Source organism: Leptonychotes weddellii, chromosome 1, assembly GCF_054177405.1.
Source record: "Leptonychotes weddellii isolate Sample4059 chromosome 1, ASM5417740v2, whole genome shotgun sequence".
Taxonomy (NCBI): Eukaryota; Metazoa; Chordata; class Mammalia; order Carnivora; family Phocidae; genus Leptonychotes; species Leptonychotes weddellii.
In genome coordinates this window covers 77,494,900-77,515,606 of record NC_138369.1, presented here as the reverse complement: position 1 = coordinate 77,515,606, position 20,707 = coordinate 77,494,900, and the positions used below count along the sequence as shown (strand labels likewise).

At 38.0% G+C, this 20,707-nt stretch overlaps 1 protein-coding gene across 19 annotated transcripts in view; it reads right to left on the bottom strand.

Annotated features, from left to right (window-relative positions):
- Window positions 1-20,707, bottom strand: part of TMEM108 (transmembrane protein 108) — a 547,759-nt gene that overhangs the window by 36,414 nt on the left and 490,638 nt on the right. For 2 of the 19 annotated variants that reach the window (XM_081826408.1, XM_081826415.1), the window contains exon 7: window positions 20,050-20,177. The exons of 16 other annotated variants lie outside the window; for them this stretch is intronic. The gene's annotated coding sequence lies outside the window, so the exon portion shown is untranslated. Of the gene's footprint in view, window positions 1-20,049; window positions 20,192-20,707 lie in introns of those variants that run through there. One more of the 19 variants, XM_031017657.2, reaches the window with a different exon arrangement.

Here is a 20,707-nt window from a genome sequence, read left to right as displayed (position 1 = left end):
GCTGTAGAAGTTTTAGGCCAGCACAAGGTTTCCATTAAATGATTTCCTGGAAGTGGCGTTGTGTCTATGGCTCTCATCCACCAAAGGAAGGGCAAGCATCAGAACATCAGTAGTGATGGCTGCCTCAGGTTTACTGGCAATTATGTAAATAATAATAATAATAATAATAATAATAATAATGTGATAGCTGTAACAGTGGTGGTGGCAGTATTAATGGTCAAAAAGATACTTATTTGGTCCTACATGTTTCAGGTATTGTGTTATATACTTTACTACTATGCCAGATTATATTTTTCAAACAAGATTGTCCCAAAATATCTCATCCCACAGGTTCTTCTTACAATGTGATGTTGACATTCACTGAGATCTGAGGTCTATGTTCCCTCCTCTTGTATCTGGGCAAACCTGTGACTATGGTAGAAGTGACACTATGAGTTCCAAGTTCTACTATGAGTTCATAAAAGAGGACATGCAATAAGATGATGCTGCCATTCTGTACGGATCACACAGAGATGGACATGCCCAAGGAGCCCCAGCTCTTTAAGCCCCCAGCTGTAGGAGTCTCCCCAGCATCAACTGCCAGGCAGGTGAGTAAATTAATCTTCAGGTGATTTCAGCCCAGTTTATGCCAAATGAAGTAGAAATGAGCTGTCCCCATTAAGTCTTTCCAGAATGCAGGTTTGTGAGCAAAATAAATGGTGTCACTGATTTAAGCCACTAAGGTTTGGGGAAGTTTGTTACACAGCAGTAGTAAATGGAATGCCTATGTTATCTCATTAAACCCATATAATAACTTTTCAAGCTAGGTATTATTGCCATAGCTAACTTACAGATGAGGAAACATGCAAAGAGGTTTAAGTTATTTGCTTGAGATCTCACAGTTGGTATGTGGCAGTGATGAGCTGCAAGCCCAGGTCTGTCTTGCTCTGTGTGCAGGTTCTGAGTCAGATCCTAACCAGCTTTGGCTCCACATCTCATTCACGTGCTACAGTCCTCAGTGGGTCTGTGCCCCTGCCTAGACATATCTGCTAGAGTACACCTGGACATCTGTAAGCAAAGATGACCACTGGGTTTTTACTATGTCATAAGAAAGAATACTTACCTTTAAAGGTCTGCAGATAAGGCTTATTCCTACACTCAGTATGAAAAGACACTTGGCCTTGAAGTGGGAATGGGAAAAAAGAACACTGGCTGGCTTGAGGTTAGATTAGGGCGACAATATCTTAGTTCATACTTGGTGGACTTTTAGATGTTGGCTTGTATGTATGTATGTATTTTATGATCCATAATGTTATTTCCATCAGGAAATGTGTTCTAAGAGTTGAATGGCTTCTTTATTATCTTTTATTTTGGAGATCAATTGGTTTGTAAGCTGGAGACAACCCATTTGGGATAATCTTTCAGGGCTGTAGCAAAGTCAGCTCTGTTGCTTACATTTTCACCAGCTGTTACACCCAAAATGACAATGGAGCTACCCTTTGAATTGCAAGGTCCCAGAAACAGAGGGAATACCATCAGGGACAGCATAAAGCATAGTATGATCCAGTGCACAGTAAGTGAGAGAAAGGGTCACCAACCTCACTCACGGTAAACAGGGACCTTCAACCAGGTGGAGCAGCTCTGCTCCTGCAGAGCCAGTTTGTAAACCAGAATCCCCAGGTAGCAAACAAAGAACCACTGCAGGGAGGGTCTGCGCAGTTCTCTCCATTTCTCTGGGGTTCCCATACTATAGGGCAGAGACTTATCCTGTGTGCTATCATACTAGAGGGCTAACTTCATCTTCTCATTTTTGCATACTCTTTCCCTTTTCATGGCTCCCTTTTGATTGATTCAGGGAAACATTTCTTTCCTTTTAAAATTAACTTTATTGAGGTATGATTTATATGCAATTAAATCCACACATCCACACAATCTGTACAAGTGTACAGATTGATGAGTTTTGACAAGTGTACATACTTGTGTAGCTACAACCATAATCAAGATATAGAACATTTCTGTCTCCCTGGAAAGTTCCCTTGTGTTCCTTTGCAATCAGATCTCCTCCCCTACACCTGCTCCAGGCAACCAATGATCTGACTTCCATCACTATATGTTTGTTTCTTCTGTTCTAGATTTTCACATAAGTGGATTTAGATAGAATCTTTTGTGTCTTGCTTTGTAACATCTGTGAAATTTATCCATTTGCTGCATCAGTGGTTTGTTCCTTTTTTATGGCTGAGTAGTATTCCATTACATGGCTATGCCCCAGTTTGCATTCATTCATCTAATGATAAACATTTGGGTTGTTTCCAGCTTAGGACTATTATGAATAAAGCTGCTATGAACATCTGTTTACAAGTCTTTGTTTGGACATATGTTTTCATTTCTCTTGGGTAAATACCTAGGAGTAGAACTACTGGGACATATGGTAAGTGTATATTTAACTTTGTTTAAAATTGTCAGACTGTTTTCTGAAGTGGTTTACCATTTTACATTTTTGTTTCAAGATTTAGTTATGTTGATTGACAGATTAATTGATTATTTAGATAATAAAGTATATTGGTATGATTGAAAAGTCAGAATGCCGAAAATACAGTGAAAAATCTCCTTCCCAGCTGCAATTCACCTGAAAGCAAGCAGTGTTACCAGTTAATTATGGACCTCTCAAGAGATAATTGAAACAATCACAAGCGAGCCCTTAACTAAAATTTCCCTTCGTATTCTTTATACAGCTGAATGTGTACTGGACACATCTTGCGTTTCTCACTTAATAATATATCTTGGATATTGTTAAAGAGATATTTTCCAGTGTGTGTTGAGGAACTCTATCCCCATCAAGAGCTCTGTAAGAAAAATGTTCCCCCCAAAACTTGGGAAAATGCTGCATTCTTTAGCTACTTCTCAGAAATTCACAGTGCACATTAGTGTATTAAAGTCTCCAAGAAGTCCTGTGATTGAAAAGCAAAGTTTCCAAAATTATTTGACCTGAGAATCTTTTTCTTTCCAGCAATATCTGTTTAACACTTTGTAGAACTATAATTCTGCAGGATATTCTTGGGGAAGCACATATCTAGACAGACTAGTAAATATTTTAGGTTTTGTGAATATGGTTTCTCTTGCAAGTACTCAGTTCTGTCATTGCAGTGTGAAAGCAGACAGAGGCAAGATGTAGATGAATGGGTGTGGCTGTGACTCAAAACTTTATTTACAAAAGAGGCAGCAGGCTGTAGTTTGCAACTCCTGATCTAGAATATTGTAGGATTTGAGATGAAGATGGATTGGCAATTTTAAGTTTTTAAAGTCTTTTTTCAAGGCCTGCTGTTTGTGCAGATTTCTCCCTACAGTCTCCATTCCCTTCCCACCCCAATTAATCCTCCATCTCAAGGTTTAGAAGGACGGGAAGGGAGGAAAGGAAGAGACAAAAGCAAAGGAAGAAGATGGGGGTGGAGACAGAAGGAAAAGGTGAGAAGGAATTGTGGAGACGGTATCCTGGAGCAGAGGCTAAAGAAAATAAACACTACTAAGGGCTAAATGAATAGCTGCCTTTAGAGAAAGGTCCTCCTATCTGCTTCTCCCCTCCTTTCTTTTTTGCCTCTTCTTCCCTTGTTTTCCCCTCTAAGCCCAAGTGTCCACATGGAACACTGGGAAAAGGGCATCCATGCTTCACATTCTCATGGTCCATTTGATTAAATAAATGTCCAGTGACTGAATGGAGAGTTTTGGATTCTGGGCTTTAGCATCTCCATCTGCAAGACCATGAAATCTTTGTTGTTCATGTCAAAACCATCTGAGGATACATCAGCTTGTGGCCAGACATGTAATTCTGGCAGCAAATTTTGTACGTTTTTCCAGGCTAACAACTGGATAATAGATACAATAGTTATCTAAGGAAATTTTAGCTCTTCTATTTCAAATACAAGATTTCGTCAACTATAAGAAGTAAAATACTATTGTTTTATGTATGGGTAAAAAAAAATACAAACTATGACATAATGCTTTCTTACAGTTTTTTAAAAAGATTTTATTTATTTATTTGAGAGAGAGAGCACAAGCAGGGGAAGGGCAGAGGGACAGGGAGAAGCAGACTCCCCACTGAGCACAGAGCCCGATGAGGGGTTCAATTCAGGACCCCAAGATCATGACCTGAGTCGAAATAAGATGCTTAACTGACCGAGCCACCCAGGTGCCCCACAATTACAATTTTTATTTTATACTTATTGAAAGAGCTGCTTTAGACTTACCTAGACACTTTTATCATATAATCCCTTCACTTATATCATTAAGTAATTGTCAACCCTTTTGCAAGCATCTCAGCAACAAAACACAACCTAATTTTAACTGCTTTGTTTCCTTTGATCTCATCTAGAACTTGATTGTTGGCTTTGGACTATGGAATGGAGACCATTCTTACAATGATGGACATTTGTTCCATAAATAACAAATTTCTGCCCTGCTGTCCCGCTTCGATGCCCTCTGCATACACAATAACTTTTTGTTTCAATGCTGAGTCACAGTGAATCTTTGTGGAGCCTTTAAAAAAAGCAGTTAAATATGCATCTGCCTCAAATGGAGAGATGAGCTGAACAACTACAACCAACATTCACCCGTGCACAGACAATAATAACTGTCATGATTGTTGCCTGGCTGACAGCAACTGTAATAGGCATCCTGGCTTCAGAGATGTTACAATGAACAGAAGTTTTTCTAACAACATAAACCTAGATGAAGATGTGTGCTTAAACAAAGTCCTAATTTCAAACCTTAGGAGGTAAAGAAAACACCAAGTGCCTTGAAGCAAGAGGTTGTAGCATTTTTCTTCCTCACACCATTTCCAAATGCTGCATAGTGATATTCAGATACTTCCAGCTGAATACCTGTGCCCTGGAAGTCACTTGTATAGAAACAGGTCTGACTATGGAATTCCTGCAGGTGCTAACTTGATATGACCCACAAAACTGTATTTTCACACTTGTCCGCCCTCCTGTGAGCTCAAAAAAGATCTATGGTTTACATAATGAATTATGCATGAAAATGTGAAGTGCTGATCATTTTAAAGTAAGAAAATCAGAATTGAACTATAGCTAGTTTTTTTAAACATGTGCTTAGCACATATGCCAAAGGAATGTGTAAAGGAAAAGCTAAATTAGAAATTTATATTCCTGTAAAAAATGGCTTCATGACATTTAAAGTAAGATTTGACAGGCTACTGCTCCGGGCCCCTTAAAGCCCTCTTTAGCTGGGCTTGCCAGGTTCTGTTTGGTGGGGTAGTAAATGCAGGGGTCTAGTGAGGCGTGGGTGTATGTTGGTGTGCCAGGGAAAGCACCAAGCTATACTGTGAGCTAACTCTCTTGGTCATGAATCTTGTATCTCTCTTGCCTGAGGTTCAGACCCAGATCTGTCTAACCCCAAACTCCTGTTCTTTCCATACTCTGCCATTTCACAAATGTGCTGCTAGAACCCATGTCAAAATCCTAATATTTCTGTTCTATACAATTTATTGGAGTAAACAAACTTCCTGGCAAACCTTCCCTGGAGATGGGGATGGTTGCCATGTGATGTTCTGGATACCAGCTCATCCTTCTGTGCCCATTCCAGCATGGCAGAAGTCTGTGAGATGCCTGATCAGATTTCTTGGGTGGCTCCACACGATAGTGAATTTCCAGATGTGTACCCAGCTCAGAGCTTCACTGGCATGCACCTAATGTGGTGTATGCCATGCTCCCACCACAGACATGGAAATCCGAAATGATATAACTTGTTTATGGTATGTGCCTTTCATGCTTTCAAAAAGTCTTCAAGGTGGTTTACAACAGAACAGGCACAAACATAAGTCTTGTAATATAAAAACTGAGATGAAGACTTTACAGAGCAATAAAAAGACTAAAGTGAGCTGAAACAGAGGGTGGAAACAAATGCAACAGGGAGAAGCAAGAGCCACCTGTGAAATTCTGTGTTGCTCACCCTGCCTCCCATTGCTAAGCAACCTTAAAGGACACAGACAAATCAATGCTTCCCCAGAATGTCAAAGAACAAAATTTAGGAGCAATCATGTGCTTGCCTGGTGCTTGTGAAGGGAAGTTTGGGAAATGGGCTGTATGATTAAATTGGATAGTAGCCAAGACACAATGCTGTTCTTCTGAAAGGGAGAGCCTGAGTATAGTAACTGGAGAAGACATCGAGGTCCTTGGCTGGCTCCAAATCTGCCTCCATGTGTGTAAGAAGTGATCATTTCCTCTTACTGCACCACCTTCATCCCAATTTAAATCTCACACCTAGTACTTCTCTGTCAATCTTGAAGCATGAAGGTAATAGAGCTGGGACAGACTCCATATACTCACTCCAAGTTAGGTTAAGGTCTTAATTTATTGAATCAGAGTTGAGAAGAATGCACAGAACAGAAGCAGATACAGCAATCCTTGGCATGGGACCCTGGGCTTCCAGTTCCCCAGTGGATAGGATTTTTACAGTATCTGAAGTCACACCAGATTCTGGTTATGTCATTGCTCTTGTAGGCTCAGATCTTACATCTTCATTTTTCAAAGAACTAAGGCTAATAATGTATATGCTTCAGTTTAAGGAGCCCTTACAAAGAACAGGGTCTCCTGACTCTTAAGCCCAAATCAGCACCAGATTGCTCTCCTTATCTTGAACTTCGTGAGGGCTGGGGTGGGTGGGTGAAGGTAGCATTATCAATACCCTGTAGCCCTTGAACAATGTCTTTGTCTCTGGTTTTCTAGTATTCTAGAAAGAGGTTTCCCCCAACCCCCAGCATGTCATTCTGCTGCTCAAATATCTAGTTGGCTTCCTTCAGTTTAAGAAGTTTCAAGGTATTAAAGAGGGCACGTACTGAATGGAGCATTGGGTGTTATACGCAAACAATGAATCATGGAACACTACATCAAAAACTAATGATGTAATGTATGGTGATTAACATAACATAATAAAACAACAAAAAAAAGAAGTTTCAAGATCAAGATCACATAGGTAGTAAAAAAAAAAATCACATAGGTAGTAAGTGGCAGGTCTGAAACTTGAACTCGAACCAGGGTTTTCTAACTATTCAGAGCTATAACTCCCTACCACATAGGAGGATGCATGGCAGCACCTACAATTTCTAAGCCAACTGAAGCCTCTATGTTCTATCTTATCATTTGTGTTAGGTTAACACGAAAATAAAGTTGTAAACAAAACTCTCAGAGTAGTCACAGGATCATCAATGATACAATCTCAAAGTTTAAGAATGGAGGTAACATTAGCTTTTTTTTTTTTTTTTAGATTATATTTATTTATTTGACAGAGAGAGACACAGCAAGAGAGGGAACACAAGCAGGGGGAGTGGGAGAGGGAGAAGCAGGCTCCCCGCAGAGCAGGGAGCCCGATGCGGGGCTCGATCCCAGGACCCTGGGATCATGACCTGAGCCGAAGGCAGTCGCTTAACCAACTGAGCCACCCAGGCGCCCGGTAACATTAGCTTTTAAGAAGACATCAATATTGTATTCTAGAGTATTTTTGTGTGTATCTAATATATAGTTCCCAAATCTGGCTCACCAGTGGAACCAACAGGATTTTTGGAAACTCCTCTGATGGATCTATGAGAAGCCAAGACTGAGAATCACTGATCTAATAATAGCTGCGCATTAAGTGGTTCCCATAGCCTGTCTCATTAAATGGGGCCTGAGAGGAACTGGAGGTAGTAGAGAGAGTGAGGTGTTTGGAATCAGTTCTTAATCTGTATCCAGGTGGCTCAAGACAGTGCTTCTAGCTGTGTGATTTGGGGCAACTTGGTCACTTTAAATCTCACTTCCTTCATCTGTAAAGTGGAGACTTAGGATGATTTGGTGAGATGATATATGAAAGTGCTTCTCACAGTGTCTGGTATGGTCATTGTGGCTGCTGTTATCATAATTATTATTAACCCTGAGGATGTCTTCTTTCTTGAGCATCATGGTCTCTAACCATACATCAACCTTCCCAAGGGTTCAGAACAAAGTAGCAAGTGAGAACATGGGGACACTGAGAGAGCACATCGGAAAAAAGTCCACCATGCTAGCTGTTTAGCAGCTCCTTGACCTTCTAAAACAGGCTCATAAAAGTGGGGTAAGGCCACCCAGGGATGTGCAATTATAAGGAGAGATAGGGGAATATTCCCTGGAGACCATGCTTTCTTATAAACATGTTGAGTTTGAAATAAGCAGGGCCCTTTGGGTGATTGAAAATTAGCCCCTCCCTACCAGACACACGTGAATTAATCCTGAGGGTCTCATAGGAGCAACAGCTCAGGTCGCAAGCCAAGGCTGACATGATTTATTTCTCAGGGCTTTGAAAAGAGCAGCACTGGAAGGTAAAGCCAGTCCTCCAAATGTCCAGCCTTGCAGGCAAGGGAGGTCACAGTTGGACCACAGGGATGCCAGTGGTTTTTCCTACTGCTTTCTCTTCCCACCTATAATCCCAATTTCAATAAAACCAATTGTCACAATAGTTGTTTTACAACAGCTTTTGTGGAAAAGTATCACAAAAAAGTCCTTCTCAATCCAATTTTAGGAATGTTTATCAATACTTTCCTCTATTTGTTTCATAATTTCATCTTTTACATTTAAGTATGTAGTGGATATTGTGTGCCACTCAGATTCTATCTTCAAGCCTAAGGCTCTCATCCACCAGTTGCTGGGAGGGTTGGCGGCTGATGGCTAATAGCTAAATTCTTCTGGAATTTCTCTCAGCTAAAGGGAGCGGTCTTGTCCAAGATTACAACCCTCTGGGGCAAAGCTGGTTGATATCAGGGTACAAAGGCCATTGTCTCAATTTGGGACAACTTTGAAGGGCCACTCTAGATCCACAACTTCCCCTGGTGTGGGCTGAGCTCTCTACGTTGACTGTATGGCAGCCTGACTGCCCCTCTGCTCCACCAGACTAATTGACTCAGCGCTGAACCTTCTACACAGCAAATCTCCTTTACTAGACTGTTTCCTAGGGAATCTTGGATGAACAGCTAAATCCATTTGAAATTTACTTTCACATAACGTGTGTGGTGAATCTCTTATTGTTTCTAAATATTTAATTATCTCAGTAACATTTATTGAATTATCCTCCCTCCAGTTTTTGAACTGCTACCTTTATTACATTTTAAATTCTTAAATATAGTAGAGACTGTTTCTGGTCTATGTGGTCTGCTTCTCTAATTTATGCACTTTTTGTACCTGTAATGCAATATTTTAACTACTATTACTTTAGGACATGTTTTGACTTTTGGTAGAGAAAGCCCCTCCTCATTACTCTTATTTTTAAAAAATGTCTTTCCTACTTTTGCCTGTTCATTCTTCCAAATGAACTAGACTATTTTCTGTGGGTTAATAAAAAATTCCATTATTAGAATTTTGATTTGAATTTCATTAAGGCTACAAACTAATTTTGGAAATCTTTGCAATACTAAATCTTTCCTTGAGATAGAATCTGATGTCTCTGTCCATTCATTCAAATCTTTTATGCATCTTAGTGAAATTTTGTAGTTTACTTTATGTCTTGGCCATTGGTTAAATATAGCTTTTCTTGTATTATAATGGAAATAGTTTTTCTTAAATTCTATGTTCTAGATGTCCACTGCTGGAATACAGGAGAACTATTAGTTTTCAATTAACTTATTTTAGTGAGGTGTAATTTGCATACAGACCGAGAACAAGGCAAGAATGTTCTTTTTCACCACTCCTTTCAACATTATACTGGAAGTCCTAACTAATGAGACAATAAAGGGTAATAAAAGGGACTAATAAGGAAATAAAAGGTACAGATTAGGAAAGAAAAAATAAAATTGCTTGCAGATGACAGAACTGTCAATGCAGAATATCCCACAGAACTGACAAAAACCAAGAAACAACAAAAAATCCTGTAACTAATTAAGCAAGGTTAAAGTCAATTGCTTTCCTATATATCAGCAACAAACAATTGGAATTTGAAATTTGAAACACCATACCATTTATATTAGCACTCCCACCCCAAGAAATACTTAATAAAAAATCTGGTAAAATATGTACAAGATCTATATATAAGGAAAACAACTCTGATGAAAGAGATCCAAGATCTAAATAAATGGTAGTGATATTACATATTCATGGACAAGAAGACTCAATATTGTTAAGATGTCAGTTTTCCCCAACTTGATCAACAGATTCAGCACAATCCCAGTCAAAATCCCAGAGCAAGTTATTTTGTGGATATCAACAAACTGACTATAAAATTTACAGGGAGAGGCAAAAGACTGAAGAATACTGAAGAAGAACAAAGGATTGACACTGCTTAACTTAAAGATTTACTATAAAGCTACAATAATCAAGGCAGTGTGGTACTGGTAAAAGAATAGACAAACTGATCAATGGAACAGAATAGAGTCCAGAAATCAACCACACAAATACAGTCAACTGATCTTTGACAAAAGAACAAAAACAATTCAACGGAGAAAGGACTGTTTTTTCCTCAACAAATGGTGCAGGAACAACTGGATAGCCACAGGCAAAAAAAAAAAAAAAAAGAATCTAGACTGATCTTACATCTTTCACAAAAATTAACTCCAATTGGGTCATAGGTCAAAATGTAAAACACAAAACTATAAAACTAAAAAGTTTTAGGAGAAAAATAGGTGATCTTAGCTCTGGTGATGAGTTTTTAGTTATAACACAAAAAGTAGGATCCATAAGCAAAGAAAAAGATAAGCTGGACTTCATTAAAGTTAAAAACTTCTACTCTGAGAAAGATACTGGAAAGAGAATGAAAAGCTACAGATTAGAAGAAAATATTTATATACATCTGATAAAGGACTTATATCTAAAATTACAAATAACTTTTAAAACTCAGTAATCAGAAAACAATCTAATTTAAAAATGGGCAAAAGATTTGGACACCTCGACAATGAAGATAAACAGATGGCAAATGAGGATACAAAAAGATGTTCAACATCAAATGTCATTAGGAAACTGCAAATTAAAACAATGAGATACTGCTACACACATATTAGAATGGCTAAAGTCCAAAAAACTTACAATATCAAATGCTGATGAGGATGAAAGAACAGGGACTCTCATACTGCTGGAGGGAATGCAAAATGGTACAGATAATTTGGAAAACAGGCAGTTTCTTACAAAGCTAAACAGTCTTATCATGTGATCTCACAATTGTTCTCTAGGTACTTACCAAATGAGTTGAAAACTATGTCCACATAAAAACCTACAAATCAATGCTTATAGTAGCTTTATTCACAATTGCCAAAGCCTGGAAGCAACCAAGATGTCTTTTAATAGGTGAATGAATACAGAAACTATGGCATATCCATACAATCAAATATTATATTCAGTGATAAAAAGAAATGAGTTATCAAGCCACAAAAAGGCAATATGCCTTTAAGTGACAGAAGCCAGCCTGAAAAGGCTATATATTGCATGATTCCAACTTACAGTAATATTTACATATATTAAATGTGCAGTATACACCCATTAGTCAGCACTCCAATCAAGATACAGAACAACTCCACACCACCCGAAACCTTCTTTATACTCCTTTTTAGGCAATACTCTCCCCTCAGAGCAACTACTGTTCTAACTTCTATCACCAGAGATTAGTTTTGTCTGTTCTTGAACATCACATAAATAGAATCATAAGCTATTAATTTTTTGTATGTTGAGTTTGTAATTGTATACTAACATCTACTACTCATTCTAATGGTTTAGGATTTTTGAGAAAAATAATGATATTCTGATAAATATTACTCTTCCTTAAGTTTGTTACTCTTACTTTTTATTTTATTTTTTAAATTTTATTTTATTATGTTATGTTAGTCATCATACATTACATCATTAGTTTTTGATGTAATGTTCCGTGATTCACTGTTTGCATATAACACCCAGTGTTCCATTCAATACGTGCTCTCCTTAATACCCATCACCAGGCTAACCCATCCCCCCGCCCCCCTCCCCTCTAAAACCCTCAGTTTGTTTCTCAGAGTCCATAGTCTCTCATGGTTTGTCTCCCCCTCCGATTTACCCCCCATCATTTTTCCCTTCCTACTATCTTCTTTTTTTAAAAACATATAATGTATTATTTGTTTCAGGGGTACAGGTCTGTGATTCATCAGTCTTACACAATTCACAGCGCTCACCATAGCACATACCCTCCCCAGTGTCCATCCCCCCAGCTACCCCATCCTTCCCACCCCCCACCACTCCAGCAACCCTCAGTTTGTTTCCTGGTTACTCTTACTTTTCTTTCACATCTTATTGCATTGATTTGAATATCTAGAAAAAGGTTATCTAACAATGATGGTGGTGGGCATTCTTGTTTTGATCCTGGTTTTAATGGGAATGACTATACGTAATAACAGTTATTAGTGTTAGGTTATATCCTTCTCTGCCAATTAATTAAGAGTTTTTAAAAAAAGGAATGGCTATTAAAATTATCAAATATTTTTTCTGTAAAATATTGAGATGGTAATTCAACAATTCTTGTTAGATCCCATGGTCTATTGGTCTATATTAGTACATACCAATAGGCAATCCATCTTGGCGTTCTTTGAATAACTGAATTCATTTGATTCTGATAAAACTGTGTTTCAGATTGTTATATCTATATTTATGATCAAGACTATTCCATAAGTTTGGGGGGTGTGTGTGTGTGTGTGTGTACTTCAGGCACCAGGTTAGGTTTTGGTAACTGGATTACATGAGCTGTATAACGCAAAGTGAGAAGTTTTAAATGTTTTCTGTAATCTGGGCCACTTTATATAGCATGTGAAATATTTGTTCATTAAACATTTTGTTTTAGTCTATTTGTAAAACAGTAAAAACTCCTCTTTGGAGATAATTCTTTGACAATTTAAGAACTTAAAAAATTTGACAGCTTAAACATAACTCCCATGCTTATAGTTATATCTGGTTTTCTATATAATTTTGGTTATTTGTGTTTTTCTAGAAATTGTGCATTTTGTTGAAATTTTCACTCTAAACACATAGTCCAAAGTATACTACAAAGTGTAGCCTTGTTTAAAAATTTACTCATACTTTTCTCATATTGAATTTTATTTTGTTTCCCTTTTTAAATTTAAAGACTTGTCAAACTCACACTTTTTTCAATCAACCCCTGAAGATACTCATAAATTTGACTGTTCCTGTGATTTCTGATTGACTTTAAAAATTTTTTTCTCTTCATGCTTTAAGTGTATATTGTTGTTCTTTTTTTTTTTTGAGCTGAATTCATAGCAGTTTATCTTGATTCTTCCTTATTAAATGATGAAAGCTTTCGAGGCTATGGATTTGTCTGAATTGAACCTTAAGGATTTTCATTTTGCTTGTGTATTCAGAATCTATCATCAATCCTTTAGGTATGACTATTTCTATAGAATATTTTAATCACCTTTCAGCCATAAACTTTGACATGTAGCTTTTGCACTGCTGTAATTTTCTATGTAATCTGCATTTGAAATTTTCACTTTCTTTAATATCTAATATTTATTTAGGATGGTTGTTTTAATAGTGGTGAGATTTTGGTTTAAATTTTTATTTTTTTATTTCTAACACACTTCTATTATACTATGAAGAAAATTTACTTTTTTTGAATTTAGTGAGGCTTTTTTTTTGTTCACTATAAAGTAATTTTTAATAAATGATCCAGGGATATTTGATTATATCATCTGTAAGATACAAAGTTTGATATATACTGATCAAATTAACCTTATTAAGCATATTTACATTCTATTTATTTTTGACTCCATGATTTATTGAAGACTAACTATGTGTGCTAATTTTTCCATGACAATTGTGTTTCTTTCCAGGTTTTGTCTTCTAATAACTTTGCTCTCTATATTTCTGTGTTATACATTATACGTTCATTGGGGGTCACACCTTTTATAAAACAATCCTCCTATCCAAAACTTTTATCCCTTGAGTTTTATTTTAACAAATATTAATACTGCCACTCCTGTGTTATTTTGTCTCTCTTATTTGCTTTTTTGATTTAAAAATATATTTCTGCTTTATTTTTGTCCAATTTTTCTCTGACTATCCTTGTATTTGTGAATCTTTTGTGTCATGTTTTAGGTGAATAGAGAACATAGCTATATTTTGTTTTAGGTCAAAGTCCTTATCATCTAATAGGGACTTTATTTACATTTATTGACATAAATGTTAGGTCTTATTTCTCTCATCCTGTTTTGTGATTTCTGTTTTATTGTTTGTTGTTTTGAGGTTTCCTTGTTTTTAAAGTATACATACTGCTATTGTCCTGCCATAATTACATTTCTCTAATTATCTATGTTAAACATGAAACTTTTATTTTATTTTTAAAAAATGTTTTGGGGCACTGGGTGGCGTCTGCCTTCGGCTCAGGTCATGATCCCAGGGTCCTGGGATCGAGCCCTGCATCGGGCTCCCTGCTCCGCGGGAAGCCTGCTTCTCCCTCTCCCACTCCCCCTGCTTGTGTTCCCTCTTTCGCTGTGTCTCTCTGTATCAAAAAAATAAATAACATCTTTAAAAAAATGTTTAATTTATTTATATAAAGTAGGCTCCATGCCCAATGTGGGGCTTGAACTCACGATCCTGAGATCAAGAGTTGCATGCTTTAGCCAGGCAGGCACCCCTAAACATGAAACTTTTAATCTCTCATCTTTCCGCCAGTCCCACATAAAGCAGGAAATTTATCAAGCCAAGTGGGCCTCACACATTTCTGTTTATAAACAATTGTACTTATTTAAACAATCTGTTCCAAAGAACTACTGGCAAAATATGTCAATTGTTCTTCATTATTCTACCAATTAAACTATTGAGCACTGGTGCCAGGGACACTGTGTATCAGTTATGCTTAAAATGTCATTTAAAAATAAAACTGCTTGAGGACAGATCAGAAATTAGCATATAATTAATTATAAGAGATCTTGGCCATAGTTTCCACATTCTACTCTCCTCTGTTATAGACTGAAGTCAGATTGCCTCACCATAGATAGATAACTTCAGATCAGCTCCAAGAAATGGAAAAGAGAGACACCAAGAATTTCCTCTCCTCAAGGACTATAACTCATGAACCCTATCTCATCATCCACTCCTGCTGGACAGATTCAGTTAATGTCCTCCTGGCTGATCATGTCCGTGACTTTGCTCTGGCTACTTTTCTCCATCCATAATGATCTTTTCCATTGACCCATTTATAAAAAGCTCAGCGCAAATATCAGTGATTTTCCTGACAACTGGCTTCTCTGAATGGCCAAAGAAGTGAGTTTGTTGTCCTGCTTACAGGATCTCATTTGCTGTCTTATAATTATCTATGTGTGTTAAGTGTCTCTTCAATTTGATTATGGGATCCTTTAGAGCAGAAATACTCTCTTATACTTCAATCATGGAATGACAAGATTTCATGATTGGAAGAATTTCAAAACTCATCCATAGATTGAGGACCAGGAAGACCAAGTTACAGTACCAGATCTTCTTCTGACTCAATGACTTTCAGAAACTTAATTCATTTCTTTGGACCTATAAGATGGAGATGAGCTCCAAAGTCACTTCAAAAGTTAAATTCTATGCCTCAATGATAAGACTAATAGTCATTTTACAAAGAAGGAACTGACTCACAGCCCAGAGAGAGAAAGTGACTTGCTCAAGGTCACAGAGTCAATTAATGGCCAAAATATAACTAGAAGTTCAATCTCCTGATCCCTGTCTACCATTAGCTATCTCAGAATGCTCTTTGGCTCTCACAAACACCAGCATGGAACCTTGTTAGGACAGATGCCCTGTGAAAATACATGGATTGATTTACTAAGAAACTAAACTCTCCAGAAAAATGCAGTTGACTTCAAACTTTGAATATTCATAAACACTTATCATTTATTATAAAATCATATAATTACTTCTTTATTTCAATTCCTGGAAGGCACCAGTTCCTTTTATGCCATGCCAAAGTTTAAGCTCTCTTTTTTAAATTTAAATTCAATTAATTAACATATAATGTATTATTGGTTTTAGAGGTACAGGTCTGTGATTCATCAGTCTTGTATAATACCCAGTGCTAATTATATCACATGCCCTCCTTAATGTCCATCACCCAGTTACTACACCCTCCACCCCGCTCCCCTCTAGCAAACCTCAGTTTGTTTCCTATGATTAAGAGTCCAATTTTCCCAACACCATTTGTTGAAGAGACTGTCTTTTTTCCATTGGATATTCTTTCCTGCTTTGTCGAAGATTAGTTGACCATCTTTTTTCTCTATTAAGAAAGTCTTATTCTTGACTTTGGAAATGTCTGCCAAGCTCCATTGTTTTTTTACATGTTCTTAATTCTCCACGTGTTCATCTTTTGCACCAGAAAGATAACTTATAGCACAGGCATATTAATTTCTTTGGATCTCTGTTTCCTTATCTGTAACCAAAACTATGTAACTGAATATTCTCTTAAGGTCCTTCTGACTCAGAGATTATTATTATTATTTTTTTGAATGCAAAGTCAGGAGCTAAGTAAGGAAAAGTAATAGGAGAAGGGGTGTTTTAACCCTAATTTCCCCAAATTAGTCTGAGATATGGTTTAAATGTAGGTAGTTTATTGTGCACTAATTTCAGAGAAACAGGTATAGGGGACTGGACAGAGGTAAAAAGTAAGGAAAAGAAAGAACATCCAAGGGTGTGTTACTGAGCTGATTGCCACTGTGGGTAATTGGGGCATAATCTTGCTGGGGATCCTTTGAGGAACTGTGTAGAATGTACCTCTGTCCTTCCAAGGGACACAAGAGACAATCTATCCATTGCCCCTGTCCCTCATTAGTCAAAGTGTGCCTGCCTCTTGGGATGTTAACCTGTTCACATGTCAGGAGTGTGCAAGCAACAGAAAGGCCCTCACAGTCATCCCACATGGCTGTGGCAGAGAAGTCAGGGGCAGAATGAGAAGGACACAGCATTAGCTGAGGCAGGTGCTTTCTGGTTACTTCACCATGTGGCTGATCCTATAGCAACACCAGAGTAAAAGTCAAACCAAAAGAGGTGAAGGTGGTGGGCCCAGGGGAATTGGATTTGGGACTGAGGTCTTCAGATCCAACTCAGTGCCTGGGTGATCCAAGTAAAAAGAGCATTAAATCAGAGTTTGGAGCGGACTGAGAGATAATGTATTTCCCAGAAGGCTTAAAAATGAGGAGCAAAATATCATTCAGAGAAAGATAGTATTAATTGTGATAACATGTCACTTCTCTGCTGAAAACCCTCTAGGACTTCCAGCTTACATAGAGCAAAAGGGTAAGTCTTAGCAATGGCCATCAACCTTTCTTCTGACCACATTTCTTCCCTTTTCCCCACTCTGCTATAGCCACATTGACTTCCATGTTGCTCCTCCAACACACCAAGCGGGCTCCTGACTCAGGGTCTTTGAACCTGTTGTCCGTGTCTTAAAGGCTCCGCCCACACTTGATGTTGCTTTCTGCTGCAATGTTGTGAGAGGCCTTCTGTGACCATCCCACATATGAAAGTGCACTCCTATCACCCTTCATATTATTTACTCTGCATTACTTCTTTCATATTATTTACCTAATTTTTAAATATTACTACTTATTTTTTTCTATGCTACTTAACACTACTACCTCAGTTCATATTATATGTCTGTTTTTTAAAAATTACATTGTTTTTAGTTACCCAGTGGAATTTAAGCACCACCATGGTAGCACTTTATTTTGTTCACTGGCATATCTCTAACATCCAGAATAGCTCTTGGAAATAGCAGGTACTTGATTTAAAAAAAAAAAGAATGAATGACAGATTGAATGAAAATGTTCATGCCTTGCTGATGCTAACTTTGTTAAAAAAAAAAAAAAAGGAGGGTCTAATATTTGTCAAAGGTCTCTTAAATAGAAGCACAAAGACCGTTAGATTATGTTCTCTCTGGATGGTGGTAAAAGTTCTTAGTACAAAAGGTTGTGATGTAGGAAGACCTGAGCTTTTTGGACCTGGAAAGACTCATGTGCAGTGTCATCTGCAGCTGTGTTACTACTCTAAGAAACTCTGGAGACTAGAGCGATTTTGAGAAACACTGCATCAACTATCATCTTCTCCCTCTGGTGAGTCCCCCTCATCCTGTGGCTTCAGACAATATTTTGTCCTCTTGGCTAATTAAATCAAGTACTTAAGCTAAACTTAGAGAATGTCTAGGTGTGTGTATGTGTCCACATGCATGGACAAATTCTCTTCCAACCAACACATAACAAAAACTGCAAAGATGTGCTATAGAACCTTAAGAGGACAGCCCTCTAAGTGTGACTATGGCATCAGGATGTGCATATATTTGAGAATGAACGGAATAGCTAGAGGAAGGAGAAGGCTAAATGAAGGTGTTATAGTGATAAAGATCTCAATGATCAGAAAAGATGGGAGGGCGCCTGGGTGGCTCAGTTGGTTAAGCGACTGCCTTCGGCTCAGGTCATGATCCTGGAGTCCCTGGATCGAGTCCCGCGTTGGGCTCCCTGCTCGGCAGGGAGTCTGCTTCTCCCTCTGACCCTCCCCCATCTCATGTGCTCTCTCTCTCTCTCATTCTCTCTCTCAAATAAATAAATAAAATCTTTAAAAAAAAAGAAAAGAAAAGATGGGAACTATTTAGGATTCTGACAACTTTCTATAGATAATAGCTTAGGTAGTGAGCCTAACAAAAAAGTCACTGAATCCAGACTCTTAGAAGAATCAAAAGTAGGAAAAAGGTTTATATTAAGCAGAGGCAATAGCCTGATTCTTAAGTGATGGTGGGCTTGTCAGTGAAACTCAAACAGTATCACTGATGCTGTATGAAAGGGGCACATAGAGTACAACCTGAAACTCTGCAGTGGCATTAGTTTTTAAGCTGTTTTCAATCTTTTGAAACATAAATCTAGTATTTGTGGATATCAGGAGTATGGAATTGGGGTCTGAAGATTCTAAAAAAATGGAACTAGCAAAGAAGCCTGTAACCCGAGCTTGGTTTACATGGATGGAAGTAAGGGGGTTCACTTGTTTCCTAAAATTGTGTGTAAAATTTTGTATGTAGCCATGGGCATTTTTTTTCTGGGGAAGAGTATAGGGCAGGGTTGGCAAATATTTTCTGTAAAGGTCCAGACAGTAAACAGTTTGGACTTTGTAGGCCACATGGTCTCTTACAAACAATTCAACCCTGTCCATGTAGTGTGAAAGTAGCCATCAATAATATATAAAAGAATGGGCATGGCTATCTTCCAAGAAAAGTTTATCTATTCACAGGAGGTGGGCTAAATTTGGTCCACAAGCCATATTTATTGGCCCATTGTATAGAGCGGTGCTATCTACAAGAATTCTCTGCAATAATGAAAATGTTTTTTATCTGTGCTGTCTAATATGGTAGCCACCAGCCACATATGGCTATTGAGCACTTGAAATGTAGCTAGTATTACTGGATAGTTGAGTTTTTAATTAATTAAAATTTAAATTTAATAGCCACATGTGGCTACTGAATACCATAGTGGACAGTATAGGTCTAGAACCTTCATCACAGAATTACATTACACGTGTGGCAAAAATCCCCACAGGCTCCCAGAGAAGAGAACCTCACCCTGCAAGGAGAGATGTGACACCCAGGGAGAGCCCCCTAGGGCCTTGCCATCATGACATATGCAGTCATTCAAAACTTGCCTCAGATAGGGTCTTGATGGACTGAGTGTCAGGGACTGAGGAGGTGTCTGATTCTATAGCAAATGCTCAGCGATCTGTAGTGGATAGATTCTCTGCTTTCTGTCTCTCTCAATTTATCTTCCTGAAATGGTTCGCAAAAAGTGATACTAATGGTCACCCACTTTCCTGATGGTTCCTTGGTTATAGAAACATGCTGTACAGTGTTACTAATCACTTAAAGGGTAAGAAGAAGACTAAATCTAGTGACTGATAATGGATAAGATTGAAAGGCTTTAAGGTACACAGGTTTTCTTTTTCCCCCTATCTTCAGAAAGTCCTGAAATACATCAGAACTGGACTCTAAATTTAAGCTCAGGGCTATAAGCATTTCCCAATAAGACTGATTATCATAGCATCAGAAGGATCCTGCTCTAACATTATTTCATTTACCCACCTCTAGAGAGTGTTCAAGTTGAGGTGGAGATCTCTGATCTCTGTGCTTCACTGTTGGTGTCTCCTGGCTGTATATTCCAACTGTTCCAATTTTCTCTGTTTGGTGATCATATTTATCATCCTTCAGAGCTGGTGGGAATGGATGTGTCAATTCAGATTTGGTTCCTGGATTCCAAGAAGTTCTTCCTTGTCAATTTTTGTCATGGTTATAGCAGGAGTCATAAAGATACTTTTCTAGATATTCAGCATCTCCCTTCAACACAATTACTCCCAGTGGGATCTCAAGCCTATGTTGAATCTACAGCTTCTTCAAATCTCCAAGAGATGAGATGATTTTGTGGAGAAACCACTTTCCAAATCTCTTTCATACACTGCCCTTCCTAATATAAGGAGTGGCCATTCCAGTGACAAATTGGATACCTTAGTCTCCTCTTAGGATCCTGACTCATCCAGACAGATCATGATTCAAAGCAAACCTCCTCTTCCTCTGCTACCAGAAACTGAATTCAAAGTTTCTGAATGGGGGGCGGAGCAAGATGGCGGAGGAGTAGGAGACCTGGATTTCATCTCCTCTCAGGAATTCAGCTGGATAGGGATCAAACCATTCTGAACACCTACAAACTCAACAGAAGATCGAAGAAAAGAAGAGCAACAACTCT